Genomic DNA, 12,538 nt, shown 5'->3' with positions numbered 1-12,538 from the left:
TAGGCAGAAACTGTTTTATAAGCAATACAAGATCTATAAAAACCTAACATCCAAAACTATTGGATGACTGCGTTATTTTTATTAAGTTTTGTGTCCGACGTTTATTTGTTTTACAAATCTTTTCATCTGAAACTATTTAATTGATTTCAACCAAATGTGGGGTAATTGATCCTTATGTATGTGTGTTTTTTTGGTGAGTGAATAGACATAGCCGCCATCCCCAAAATATAGAACATGCAGGATAAAATTCATTTATTGTCTATCTCTTGAAAACTATAATACGGATCTTTTCCTCTGAAATTACTAAATTTATTTCAAATAAACGTAGGGTGATTGATCCGTATGCATGTAGTAAAAAAATAAGTGTGTTTTTTGTTATAGGAAATAAACATTTCCGCCACCCTTAAAAAATATAACTTCAGGATAAAAATGCATTTATTGTCTTTGTCTTGAAAACTATACTACTTTTACTCTGAAACCACTAAATCAATTTCAACCAAACGTCGGGTGATTGATCTTTATGTATGTAGTATAAAACATGTGTTTTTTTGGTTAGTGAACAAATATGGCCGCCATCCCTTAAAAATATAACATCAGGATAAAAGACATTTATTGTCCTATATCTTGAAATTTATAACAGAGAGAATAAATATTACGTGGCAAAATTGCTCTTAATGCCAAGATCTATTTACGATCTGTTTGCTCCTAACTTATCAGATGACTTCCGACGTTTAATACATGCAATGCATATTTTTGGCTTATCATTTGTTTGCCTATTTACTCCAAAACTATATTAGATGGACGGAAACTGTTTGAATTCAACTATACAATCTACATAAATGCTCCTATGGATGACTCATTAAGGTGATATGGTTCTTTAAATACATGTTTTTGATTAATTTTCATTGTTTTCAATTATCTTAAGAATAGATAGATTAAACAAGGAAAGCAGTGTAAAATGATAACCAATGAAGGATATACAATAAAGCCTAGGTGACTAAAACAATCGGACGACTCTTTAGGGAATTATAGCCCTTAAATGGCATGTGTTGACGATTGCTCGTGGTTTTGTCACTTATCTCAAGAACTATAAATTATCGATGAAAACTGTTAAGAGCAAAATTATTGGCAAAACAGGATAAATAAAAAGCCAATTTGAGAAAAATCATTGTCGGAATAAATTTAGAAATTGTTGCCCTGACAAAATTGTATTTATTTTTTTATACTTACCGTTTCGAATAAACAATACGTTGAAAATGCTAATCCAAATGATCTTCATATCTAAAGAACTTTTGAACGTATAGTGTTTCAAGGAAAATGTCTTTACGTTAATTCGTAAAGTACAAATATAAATATTTCATAAGGGACATGAAACCATCTGTTTCATTGATTAAATGCAATATCAATCGTATTAAGAAAAGAATGAGGAAGTTCAATAAACATTCTATATTTAGAATTGATTAATTAGACGATTTAAGATAACTGATGTTTAATAAAGAAAAAAACAAGGTGTTGTCATTGCTGTTGGACATATAGTCATTTGAAATGTGGATTCTTATTTAGAAAATTAATTGATAATGATAATTTGAATTTATCTTTTATATCAAATTTAATAGCCCACAATTCTAAAAATGATTAGTCAAATAATGGAATTCGTTGATTTATAAAGACAGGGGTTTACATATATGCATTTTTATTAATGTGCATCACAATAAACACTATGTTGTGTATTTTAATTTGACAGCAATGATAGCAATGCCGTATGTCTAGATTTTACTTGTCGTGGTAAAAGACAAGTTTGAATTATTTCCAAAGATACTACTTAAAGAGAGGCAAAAGATAACAAAGGGACATTCAAACTCATAAATCAAAACATTAACTGACAACGCCATGGCCTAAAAAAGAAAAGACAAACAGACAAACAACAGTACACAAAACAACTTTGAAAACCAAAGACTGAGCAACACGAACCCAAGCAAAAACTGGGGGTAATCTCGGGTGCTCCGGAAGGGTAAGCGGATCCTGTTCCACATGTGGCACCTGTCGTGTTGCTCATGTAAGTACAAACCCCTTAATATGTCTGTAGGTCACATTCGGGGGAAGTGGACGAGATTGTAGTTAATAATCATTTCGTGTTGCTCATGTAAGTACAAACCCCTTAATGTGTCTGTAGGTCACATTCGGGGGAAGGGGACGAGATTGTAGTTACGACAATTGGAACATATCCGTCGTCATCTGTGAAACAGACATTCCATAACGGCCAATCAACTCCTGTAGGCGTCCGTAAAATTTAAGAAGGGATGATTTCAACTTCACCACTGGGAACTCTTGGTTTAATATCTTCCTATTTATTTTATTCTACCACCTTCACAGACAATACCAAGATATAAACAAATACAACTATTTTCTATAATCTTGACGTTAGACATGTGCATTGCATGTGTCAGACTTTACTATCATAATGAGTACAAACCCTACTCCCTCATTTTTTTTTTTATCTCTATAACACAATTTACAAACAGAGAGGCGAAAGAAACCCTGGGTATACGACAGTCATAATTTATATAAGTCGATGAAAAACAGACAAAATCCAGTCAGTAATGAAAAATAGACGTAAGAAAATTTGTTAACCAACTTAATAAAGGTTTAAAGACTGCAAGCATTTTGATATATTTTCAATTGGGAGACATGTACTGTATATGCAAGTGCTGTTGGAATAGTGTTCCAATAACATAAACAGTACGTTTAATGCACAAATTGGTAAATATGCATACATTGGTTCAATAATTTCGATTATATCAATATTACAAGAAACTGGGTTCATATGACTTTTACCTATTAATTATTCTTATCCAGCTCGAAGAGTGGTCAACAATGGAAAACATGGAATATAAAGTAAAATACTTTAAATGTGTTATGTAAGTATAAAGTATAATAACCAGGGATAATCTGACAAAGCAAAATGCTCAGAATGGCAATAAATATATACCTACGTCCTGCTTGAACAAAATTATACAGATGAACCCATAGAAAGCTATTGTTCTAAATTTAAGGTGTTTTTCTAATTGTTAGATGTTTGCCTATTAATTCAGAAACTATGTTAGAAAAACCATATATATATATACCGATTATCAGGTTGTCTGTATATTGATATTGTAAAATATCAGCTGAGAGTCACAATATGAAGTTTTTTGTCGAGTGAGCGCATCAGACAAGCTCAAAAAGGCTTCATATTGTGTCAAGCAGCTGATATTTTACAATTATATCAACATGCAGGCAACCTGCTTATCGATTTATCGGATTGTTTTGTGTATTTGCATGAGAGAAACAAGTGGTTTTTTTTTCTTTGTTTCACCAGCAAACCGGAAGATGACGTGATAAGTTCGTATCAAACTTCTCAACGCCGGATTATTCATTGTGACGTCGGTGATATGTCCGGGTCAAAAATATTACAAACAAAGATATATCTCGATGTCGATATCGTCGATATTTTTTATAAGACTTATAAGGGGACCCGCTGACTGCCATTAGAGGGGGCGTCCCAGTGGTGTAGCTTGCATTCTGTTATTACCGAGGCAGGGGGTCTGGGGTTGCAGCCCCCTCGAAGCTGTTGAGGTTTTGAAATTTGAACAAGAAGAATCTATTAAAAATTATAGCAGTTGTTTTATTTTGTTTCATCATAATAATGTTAATATAACTTACATAGTGCTCCTCCTGTCATGCTTTCGTGATTCCCTATATAATCAACCAAATTTTTCCCACAAAGGGTGGGGGAGTGGGGCGGACCGTCCATGCATGGTGTCTGGAAAGGAGTTTTGCAAGAACATGGGGTCAGGAGACATCACCAATAACACATCCGCTTTTTCCATTTTATTTTTTTCTTTGTTTATTTTCTAAGTATTTAAAAAAAAAAAAGATGCAAAACTATTATTCAGTAATTTGTGTTTAATGCTTCTCTATTTTTTGGGAGGATCTCAAAACCTGTTCATGCTATTTTAAATAAGTATACTATATCTGTATGAAAATTATATATTCTTAATTTATATTTTTAAATCAAACTGATTTTTTTAGTTGCTAGTTGCTTTCTTTCACTTAAATAAATAAAAGAAAATTTTCGGTTTATCTATTTTAATTCTTTTTACCGATTAATATTAAATATATATTATAGATTTTAAAATCTCATCGATGTACAATGTATACAGTATAATAATTGAGTATTTTTTTCAATTTTCGCGGTATTTCAATTTGAGTTCCGAAAATTTTCTTTCTAATGCGCACGGAAGCTCGCGCACCTCCATTCGACATCCGTTTTAAAAATGTTGAAGATTATCGCACCAGACTGAGTAACAAAAAGTAAACAACTACGTCTAAAGAATATAAAAACAAGAGAAGACTTATCTATATAAACCTCGAAAAATTAGCGTAGGTATATTTTACAGTTACATAAACAAAGCATCATAATATATACAAACACATTCAAACGATCTAATTATTGATCTGTTTACGTTCACATATATTATGACAAGGTCTAATCTTACTGAATCTGATTCATTTTTGTGTCAAAACAGTTTAATAATTTGTTTGTATGCATCCTCCAATTAGTAAACTAACATAAAAATATGTAGGCATGTACAGAATCAGTAATATCAGAAAGGGGGCAGTCATCGATTACTAGTCAATTCGTTCCAATACAACTCGATAGGGTGTGTCTGACAGTCAGACACACATACAAATGGTCTGTTCTTAAAACACTGTTTTGGTCATTTTGATATTTTTGTAAAATATCTGTCATCTTTGTCAGTTTCATCTGTATCAACATTTTGGTTATTGCTACAAAACGCAGATCTAGTTTGAATTCATGCTTTGACTTGTTATTGATGCAAGATGGGACAATTGTTTCAAATGGACATTTTGTGTTCTATATGTTTTTAAATATATTTGTTTTGTTATTAGTAGAATTTGATAACATTTCCAGCTTTAAACACACAACTGTTATTGTGTAATTCAAATTTATGTTCTTTCTCTTCCATACTTTCAGATGCTGTTTTAGCCTGCAACAAAGAGGCAAAAGAATCCAAAATATATGAGTAGTGCACAAGGCATTTGAAGTGTGGTCCAGAGAGAGCAGGAGGAGTCGCAAGGCCAAAAGAATAGATCTTTAAAACAAAATAAATTTTTCATTTTAAAAACTTCTTTTATTTTTAGATTATATAGTTTACTGTTAGTTGCCAGTAAAAAGGGCAGTGAAATTAAGAAACACATTATTTGGTGTTCTGCTACTTTTTGTTCGGTTTACTCAATTGTATCCGGTGTATATGTATAATGATTGAATGAGTACACAGCTTGGTGATGTTATGGTTTGTTCCAAAAAACTTAAAGAAAAATGTAAAAACCACATATCCGGTATATCCACAAAAAGTTAAAATTGAGATCGATAAGACATCCATAGAAATGAAAAAAGACAAAAAAAATAAATAGAACTAAATATCGAATAACAAAAACTTAAAATGAGATCAGTTTTTTCTTTAAATGGTCATGCTATATATTCAGATTAAACAAAGGAGGCATTTTGTGTTTCTGTGCAAAACATGCTTCATTTACATGATTTTGAATAAGTTGGAAAACTTGATCAACCAGAATCTAAACAATGTGCTGGAGTAAGGTGATACATGTTTTCCTTTGCTTTGAGAAATTAAAAATGTACTAGAATAGAAAGCTTTGTTAATATTGAGGTACTTGGTTTCAAATAAAATCCTGGAATTCTTACTGTCATTACTCCTTGGTTTTGATTGTTATTGTGTACTATTCTTTTTTTTTTGTTGAGTTGTCTCTAGTTGAGATTAGAACTTTTGATGGTATACTAACGCGCAAACAATGGCTTCTGTTATTTCATAATTTAGATATCTTATTATTTTATTTGAACAAGTGTGAATCAAAATTAATTTAGACATGAGAACCATCACATTACCTTACGTCAATCATTCTACATTTGACCTGATTTCAACCTAGCTCGACCAGAATTTAACATATCTCGACCTGATTTCAACCTCACTCGACCTGATTTCAACCTAAGTTCACCTGATTTCAACCCCACTCTACCAGATTTCAACCTTACTCGAACCGATTTCAACCTCAATCGACCTGACTTTTACTTGACTCGACCTGATTTCAACCTAACTCGACTTGATTTCAACATGTTATCAACGCCAATACAACGTTGGAACTGCAACGTTGATTAAACGTCAGAATTTCAACGTCATTTCAACTTTTAAATCTAACATAATTTTCAACGTTGTAACAACGTTGAAGTCTGACATTGGATCAACGTTGAAACAAGGTTGATGTGCCTTCTGGGAAGCGAAACAAAAATTCTGATTTTGAATCAATATTGTTGATATTGACTCTTGTTTGAAATGAATACAACGTTATGAATCAAAACAAAACATTACAAGGGAAAATTTAAATATCGAACCGATATCGTCAATATCGACGAAATCGACTCTAGTTTAAGATGAATACAACGTAAAATTTATACAAAGTAAAGAATTAATGCTACACATTACAAAGGAAATTTAATCGAAGCGATATCGACATCAAAGGAATAATTGTGTATACAAATAAAAAAAAATGCATGTAAAGTGATGAATCAAATCAATACATTTGAAGGAAAAATTTACGAGAGAAAATTTAAATGTCAATATCGATTCGATATCGTTGATATCGTGGATATCGACACTGGTTTAACATGCACACAACGTAAATTCTTTACAAAGTAAAGAATGGATGCTACACATTACACGGGGAATGTCGATGTCGATGTCGATTCGATATTATATCGATGATATCGACAACATTTACTAAGGAATAATCAAAAGTATTAAAACTTATAATGCTTAAAGCAGATTAAGTTTAAGGTCGATATCGATTGGATATCGTCGATATCGTTGATATCGACACCTACAGATGAACCAGCACAATCTATATCATTCATGAGGTAAAAAAATGGAGTTTTATAGTAATAAAGTGAACATCGATATCGATACGATATCGTTGATAACGTCGATATCGACACATACAGTTGAACCAAGGCAACTGGTTTAGTAGATAAATGGGGTATATAGTGATTAAGTTCATCTCGATATCGATACGATATCGTTGATATCGCCGATGTTGTAACTACATGGTGTCTTGGACATATGTAAAATATTAAGGCCTGGTTAACGTATTTAACCACACCAAGCCGAGATTTGCATTTTTATGAATAGCTGAACAGAGTGATACAGAGTGAGACAGTAGGAACACCGATAGGTAAACATAATCAGCATAACAAGATATTTACAAATGTATTTGATTCCTGAATGCCTCCATGGTATCTTCATTCTCTTTATTGATAAAAACAATGTACCTTGTATTTCTGCAATTGTTCATGGTAAAATCAAATTAAACATTCGGCGATGCAAAAAAACAATTGCGTGCTAAAAAAAGTCACACGATTACTATTCAATGCTTATAGATTCTAAAGAAGTTCCGAACGTATGATACGATATAGCATACTTTGTGGAAAAAATGTCATATTAACATTGAGGTTACAATGAGGCAAAGTCATTTGGAATAAATGACGAAGGGTATATGATTATAAGTTAGAATCACATGTCAATAGTATAGCTGTGTTAGGTATAATGTTATTTTGTACTTTATTTTGGAAAAAATGCGATATATAACTATTCTGTTGGGATAATGTTCCATAATATAAGTGGGTAACATGAAAATCTTCATAGTCATGTTTGTACGTCAACAAAACGGCTATAGAAAAGCGTAATGTAATTTGGTCTATCATAATAGACCAGAGTCTCCACAGTATGTATCTCTATAAATCTTAAAAAGTCTACACAACAGTAAATAAATGTAGCAGCTGCTATCAAAGATCGGTAACTGATACCTTATTACCTAGAAGAAAACTAACATTATTTTTTGTTTCCAAATGACAAATTATAATTAATGTTTCAATCTACAACAATTGTAAAACTAATTAGATTTGAAAAAAAAACATATTACTAATTTTAGTAAATATGAAATTAATTACAGAACAGCACTACTGTACTTTCACGCGAGATCGTTTTCGAATAGTATCATTTGTAATTTTCCATTATTGAAAAGGACAGATTTATTGTAAATTTTCTGTCTGTTTTTCATGTAGAATTATTGGTAAATCTGTAAGGAAAATTATGTATTGTGGACGTATATCTCCTACATCTGCTTCACGTCTTCGTCAATTTTGATTGCCTTTCTGAAAAATTGACGAAGTGCATCTGCAGTGAAAGTAGCATCGATATGATGAACATTGGACATACGTGTTTGTCAGTGCATGCTTTTTATAGCCTGATGTTTGCAGTCCGTCAGAAATTCTTCAAGTTACCAGCAACGACTGATCGGCATTCTACCAGTCTTAAAGCAACTATAACAGCTTTTGATCTAATGTGTCCTTAAAATCGAACTGAAGCTCCAATATAAACTTCTCAAAAGGCATGAAGTTTCACGATCAACTACCATCAAATCAATTTCTGCTAGAATCTTCGTTCCGAGATATTCTTCCCGCAATTGCAATGACTCAGTATATATTTGTCCAGCTCCAAATCCAAATTCCGTAATACAATAGATCACTGCTTAGTTGTCGCACGTCTTTTCCCAACCCCTGGCGAAAGTCAAGGAACAGGTTGAGCTATAGTCAAATCAGACCATTTTTTTATCAAAACATCTTTTCGATCCAGACGTTGATGTAACATTGGCGTACCGAAAGCTACAAGAAGACAGACGCTATTTTTTTAGTTTCTCAACCTGAAGGTCAATCCGTGCTGAGGAAGATGAAAGCGCTAATATATTAGACTGGATTATACGCACACTAGCGGTAACTATTTCCTAACAACGATACCCTCCCATCCAAAAAAAGGACAATCCTCATAATCAATCAATTCTGTTTTATCAAATGATGCAGTTTTAAGTAGGTAAGGAACTGATGAATGTTGTAACAATTCAGAATTACGCCGTAGTCACTGAATTCGACTGCTTTTGGGAACCCTGTACTGCTAGAAGATGACAAAATGGCTGCAATATCTTCCGAACAAATGTTTGTAAGCTGCCGTCTTTCCCGCCGTCGAAATAAAGAATTTGCAGCGTTAATCGCTATCCTTCTTCTGGCAGATGTGTCAACAAGACAGCTAATTTCAAATCTGGAAATTGGGATTCAGTTACATGAGTATTTTTGAGAATCGACTGACATAAAATTAAGGACGATATTTCAGTGTCTGTCCTCATTACTTGGATCAAATATAATAATCTCACAGTTTCTAACCAATTGCATTATTCTTTCGAAATTTGATCCACCATTTCTGTTAAATGTTAAATTAAAAGGTTTTGCTCTTGCCATCTGAATGTCATATGTGCAAATCAAAAACAATGCCATTACTGCCTACACCAGTTACATCGTTCGTTGAATTCCAAAACATACAAGGCCTTTGGCAAAGCTAACGGAGTTGATATAACTCACCAAATGTTATTGTGTTTGATGAAATATTTTTTTGGTTAAAATATAAGCTAGTCTTTGTGAATACTTAGTTACCCATTTTCGCAAAAAGGTTTGTATAAAAAAAAAAGAAGATGTGGTACGATTGTCAACTATCCAACTATCCACCTGAAACCAAATGACATGAAATTGAACAACTATAGGTCATCGTACGGCCTTCAACAATGAGCACAACATTTTGCCCATAGTAACCCATAAAAGACCCCGAAATGACAAATGTAAAACAATTCAAATAAACGAACTTAACGGCCTGATTTATATACAAAACAATGCCCAAAAAAACATGTACAGCAACAGACTACAACCACTGAATTAAAAGCTCCTGATTCGATGTTAGGGTGTATATACCTTTGGTATTGTTATAGATGGTGCTTTGAAGGGATCCTTGGAACGTAAGTAGCTTTCCATTTTTCTTAAAATGGTACACTACAAAATATAATTAAAAACATTCCTGTTATTAATTATGTACATAACAGTTTATAAATTTGCTGCGTCCAAAGCGCTTCTCTCGACATACATCACACTACTGACTACTGTGTTGTAGATACCCTCGGGACGCAAATATAAGTGTTTCGAAAATTTAAAAGTGTATAAACAGTTTACAGAAAATAAACGTACCAATGATATAATCTGTCAACACAATAACTTTTTACTGTTACTTACTGTGCTAGTGACACGCTCAAAACGTTTTTGCAGAAGTTTCATCAGACAAATGATTTCAAAAATTTACCAAAGATAGCTGGCTCAGACTTAAGTACGCGACACGCACGTTTCGTTTAAATATAGAATCAGCACTAGGACTGGAATAAAGCAATTGGAAATCCAAAAAAGATACCAAGTTGAAGAGCATAAAAAATAGAAGATCGTAAGGGTTTTTTTTTTATTGTTTAAATATGATGATTGTGATGATTTATTAGAAAGTGCCTGCAACTAGAATTCCATTTTCTGTAAAACATATTTTATATGAAGTCAGAGGTTGTTTATTACAAACAGTACACAAATAATACAGTTTTTACTTTTGTCATAGCCATGTTTCTTAGACAACCTTCATAAGGAATACTTCTGATGTGTGCAGATTGTACGTTTAGAATTCAATTTTGTTTCTCTAATTTTCACTATGGAAACATATGTAATTTTTTTTTGTGTACATCCTCATGCTCTTTTTTTCCATTAAACCGCCTAGTTGAAGCGTGCTTTAAACGAGTGCGGGATGTATTCGAATCGACCCCCGTCCCAGAACCAGAATATTGTGTCCGGATAGGGTAAGATATCTTATTACGGGTTAATTCATTGTGAACTAGCATGTTTGAACTCGTTTCAGCGTGTCGGACGTAAACAAAGAGTTCTTTGTCACGTCATTGTTCTTTATCTTTCTCTGAAAATGTTTGTTTTGTAATAGCTACCACTGAAAGCTAAAAACCAATGTCTCACCATCATCAATGTAATCAAAGCAGACAGATTTTTACTATGTTAAGTGGTATACTATAGTAATTACACTTGAAAACATTGCATATTGAAGAACTTTGTTAAAATTTAACATCTGTTTAAAACCTCCATTTGTTTGCTTCACAATATATTATTGACAAAATGAATAAAACAAATGTATAGGGTATGCATACTTTTTATTTCTCCATTTATATGTTTCGGAGGTAAGTGTGGCGTCCATTTTCTCTGAACCAATATACATTTTTGTTGAGGGCCAGTTAAAGCCCGCTTCCGGGTGCGGGATTTTCCCGCCGTGTTGAAGACCCATTGGTGGCCTAGAGCTGTGTTTTTGCTGTTTGGTCGGGTTGTTTTGTCTTTGACACATTCCCCTTTTCAATTCTCAATTTTCTTTTTTTTTATATTATTTTTTTTAAGTTGACTGTTTTTATTTTAATACATGTTATGTATTCGTCTATTTTCATTGAAATTCCAAATGGTCTCTCATATTTCCTATCTCTTTTTAAAAATGTATTGTTTATTGTTTCCTTTTTTTCTTACAAATCCTGGGAAACGTACTTTTGTTTCTTTCCATAAAGTAATATATAAAAGCAATGTCGTCGCTGGGACAAATTATAATTGTATTTATAGATAGGAAGTCAAATTCGTAAAATCAAACGAAAACATCAGTAATTGTAATTCTTGTTCAAGTTGTATGTAAGTCTTCCGTGATCTTTCATCTCTTGACCTATTTCAGTGTCCTCTTATTTCCTAAGTATGAATTATATTGCTGATTGTTTTTTTCCGATTTCGTTTAAAGTATTTAAATTAACGTCTAATTTACCATAAAGGCTTCTGCAATTAATGCACCTATTCAAAACCTTTTACATGTTTTATGTTGGACTACAGATGTGTGGCCATTCGGTTTTCTTTAATAATATTAACATTTTAATATCACCTTGTTAAAGTAATAAAAACAGTATTACTTTATTAAATTTGCTACATTATAATTATTCAATAAACACAAAATTGTCTTTACAATTTCGCACCACGAATACAAATAGCCAAAAAACAACGTGTTGTCAAAAGCTGACAATGTACCAGCACATAAACAGTTGAAGCGATAAAAAGTACATAGCTAACAATTTTTAATACTGAAACGGTCATTATAAGTATCCCAACAATGGCTGAACTTGTGATGTATTATACATTCTGTTATTAAAATGGGTATTTGAAATCTTTACTTTTGCACTTTCATTTAACAGGGTCTGTTGATAAGTCTGTTGATGAGTTTATTTTGATATGTAGTCTCTGTCAAACATGGTCAGTTGAGAGTAACAGTTGCGAAGACTGTCAATTATTTTCAACTTAAACAGAAAACTCTTTTGAAAAGAATGAATAGTTCATTATACATATTAATTTTTGAAACACACTCTGCTTCTAATTTCAATTTGTGCTGCATAAATACATTAAGAGAAACTATTACACAAAAAGATAACTCTTCTGTTTTTTTTTTAATATGATGATTTTCAAAAA

This window comes from Mytilus californianus, unplaced genomic scaffold (assembly GCF_021869535.1).
Source record: "Mytilus californianus isolate M0D057914Y unplaced genomic scaffold, xbMytCali1.0.p SCAF_6, whole genome shotgun sequence".
In the NCBI taxonomy this organism is placed as follows: Eukaryota; Metazoa; Mollusca; class Bivalvia; order Mytilida; family Mytilidae; genus Mytilus; species Mytilus californianus.
Note: the sequence above shows the minus strand (reverse complement) of the source record.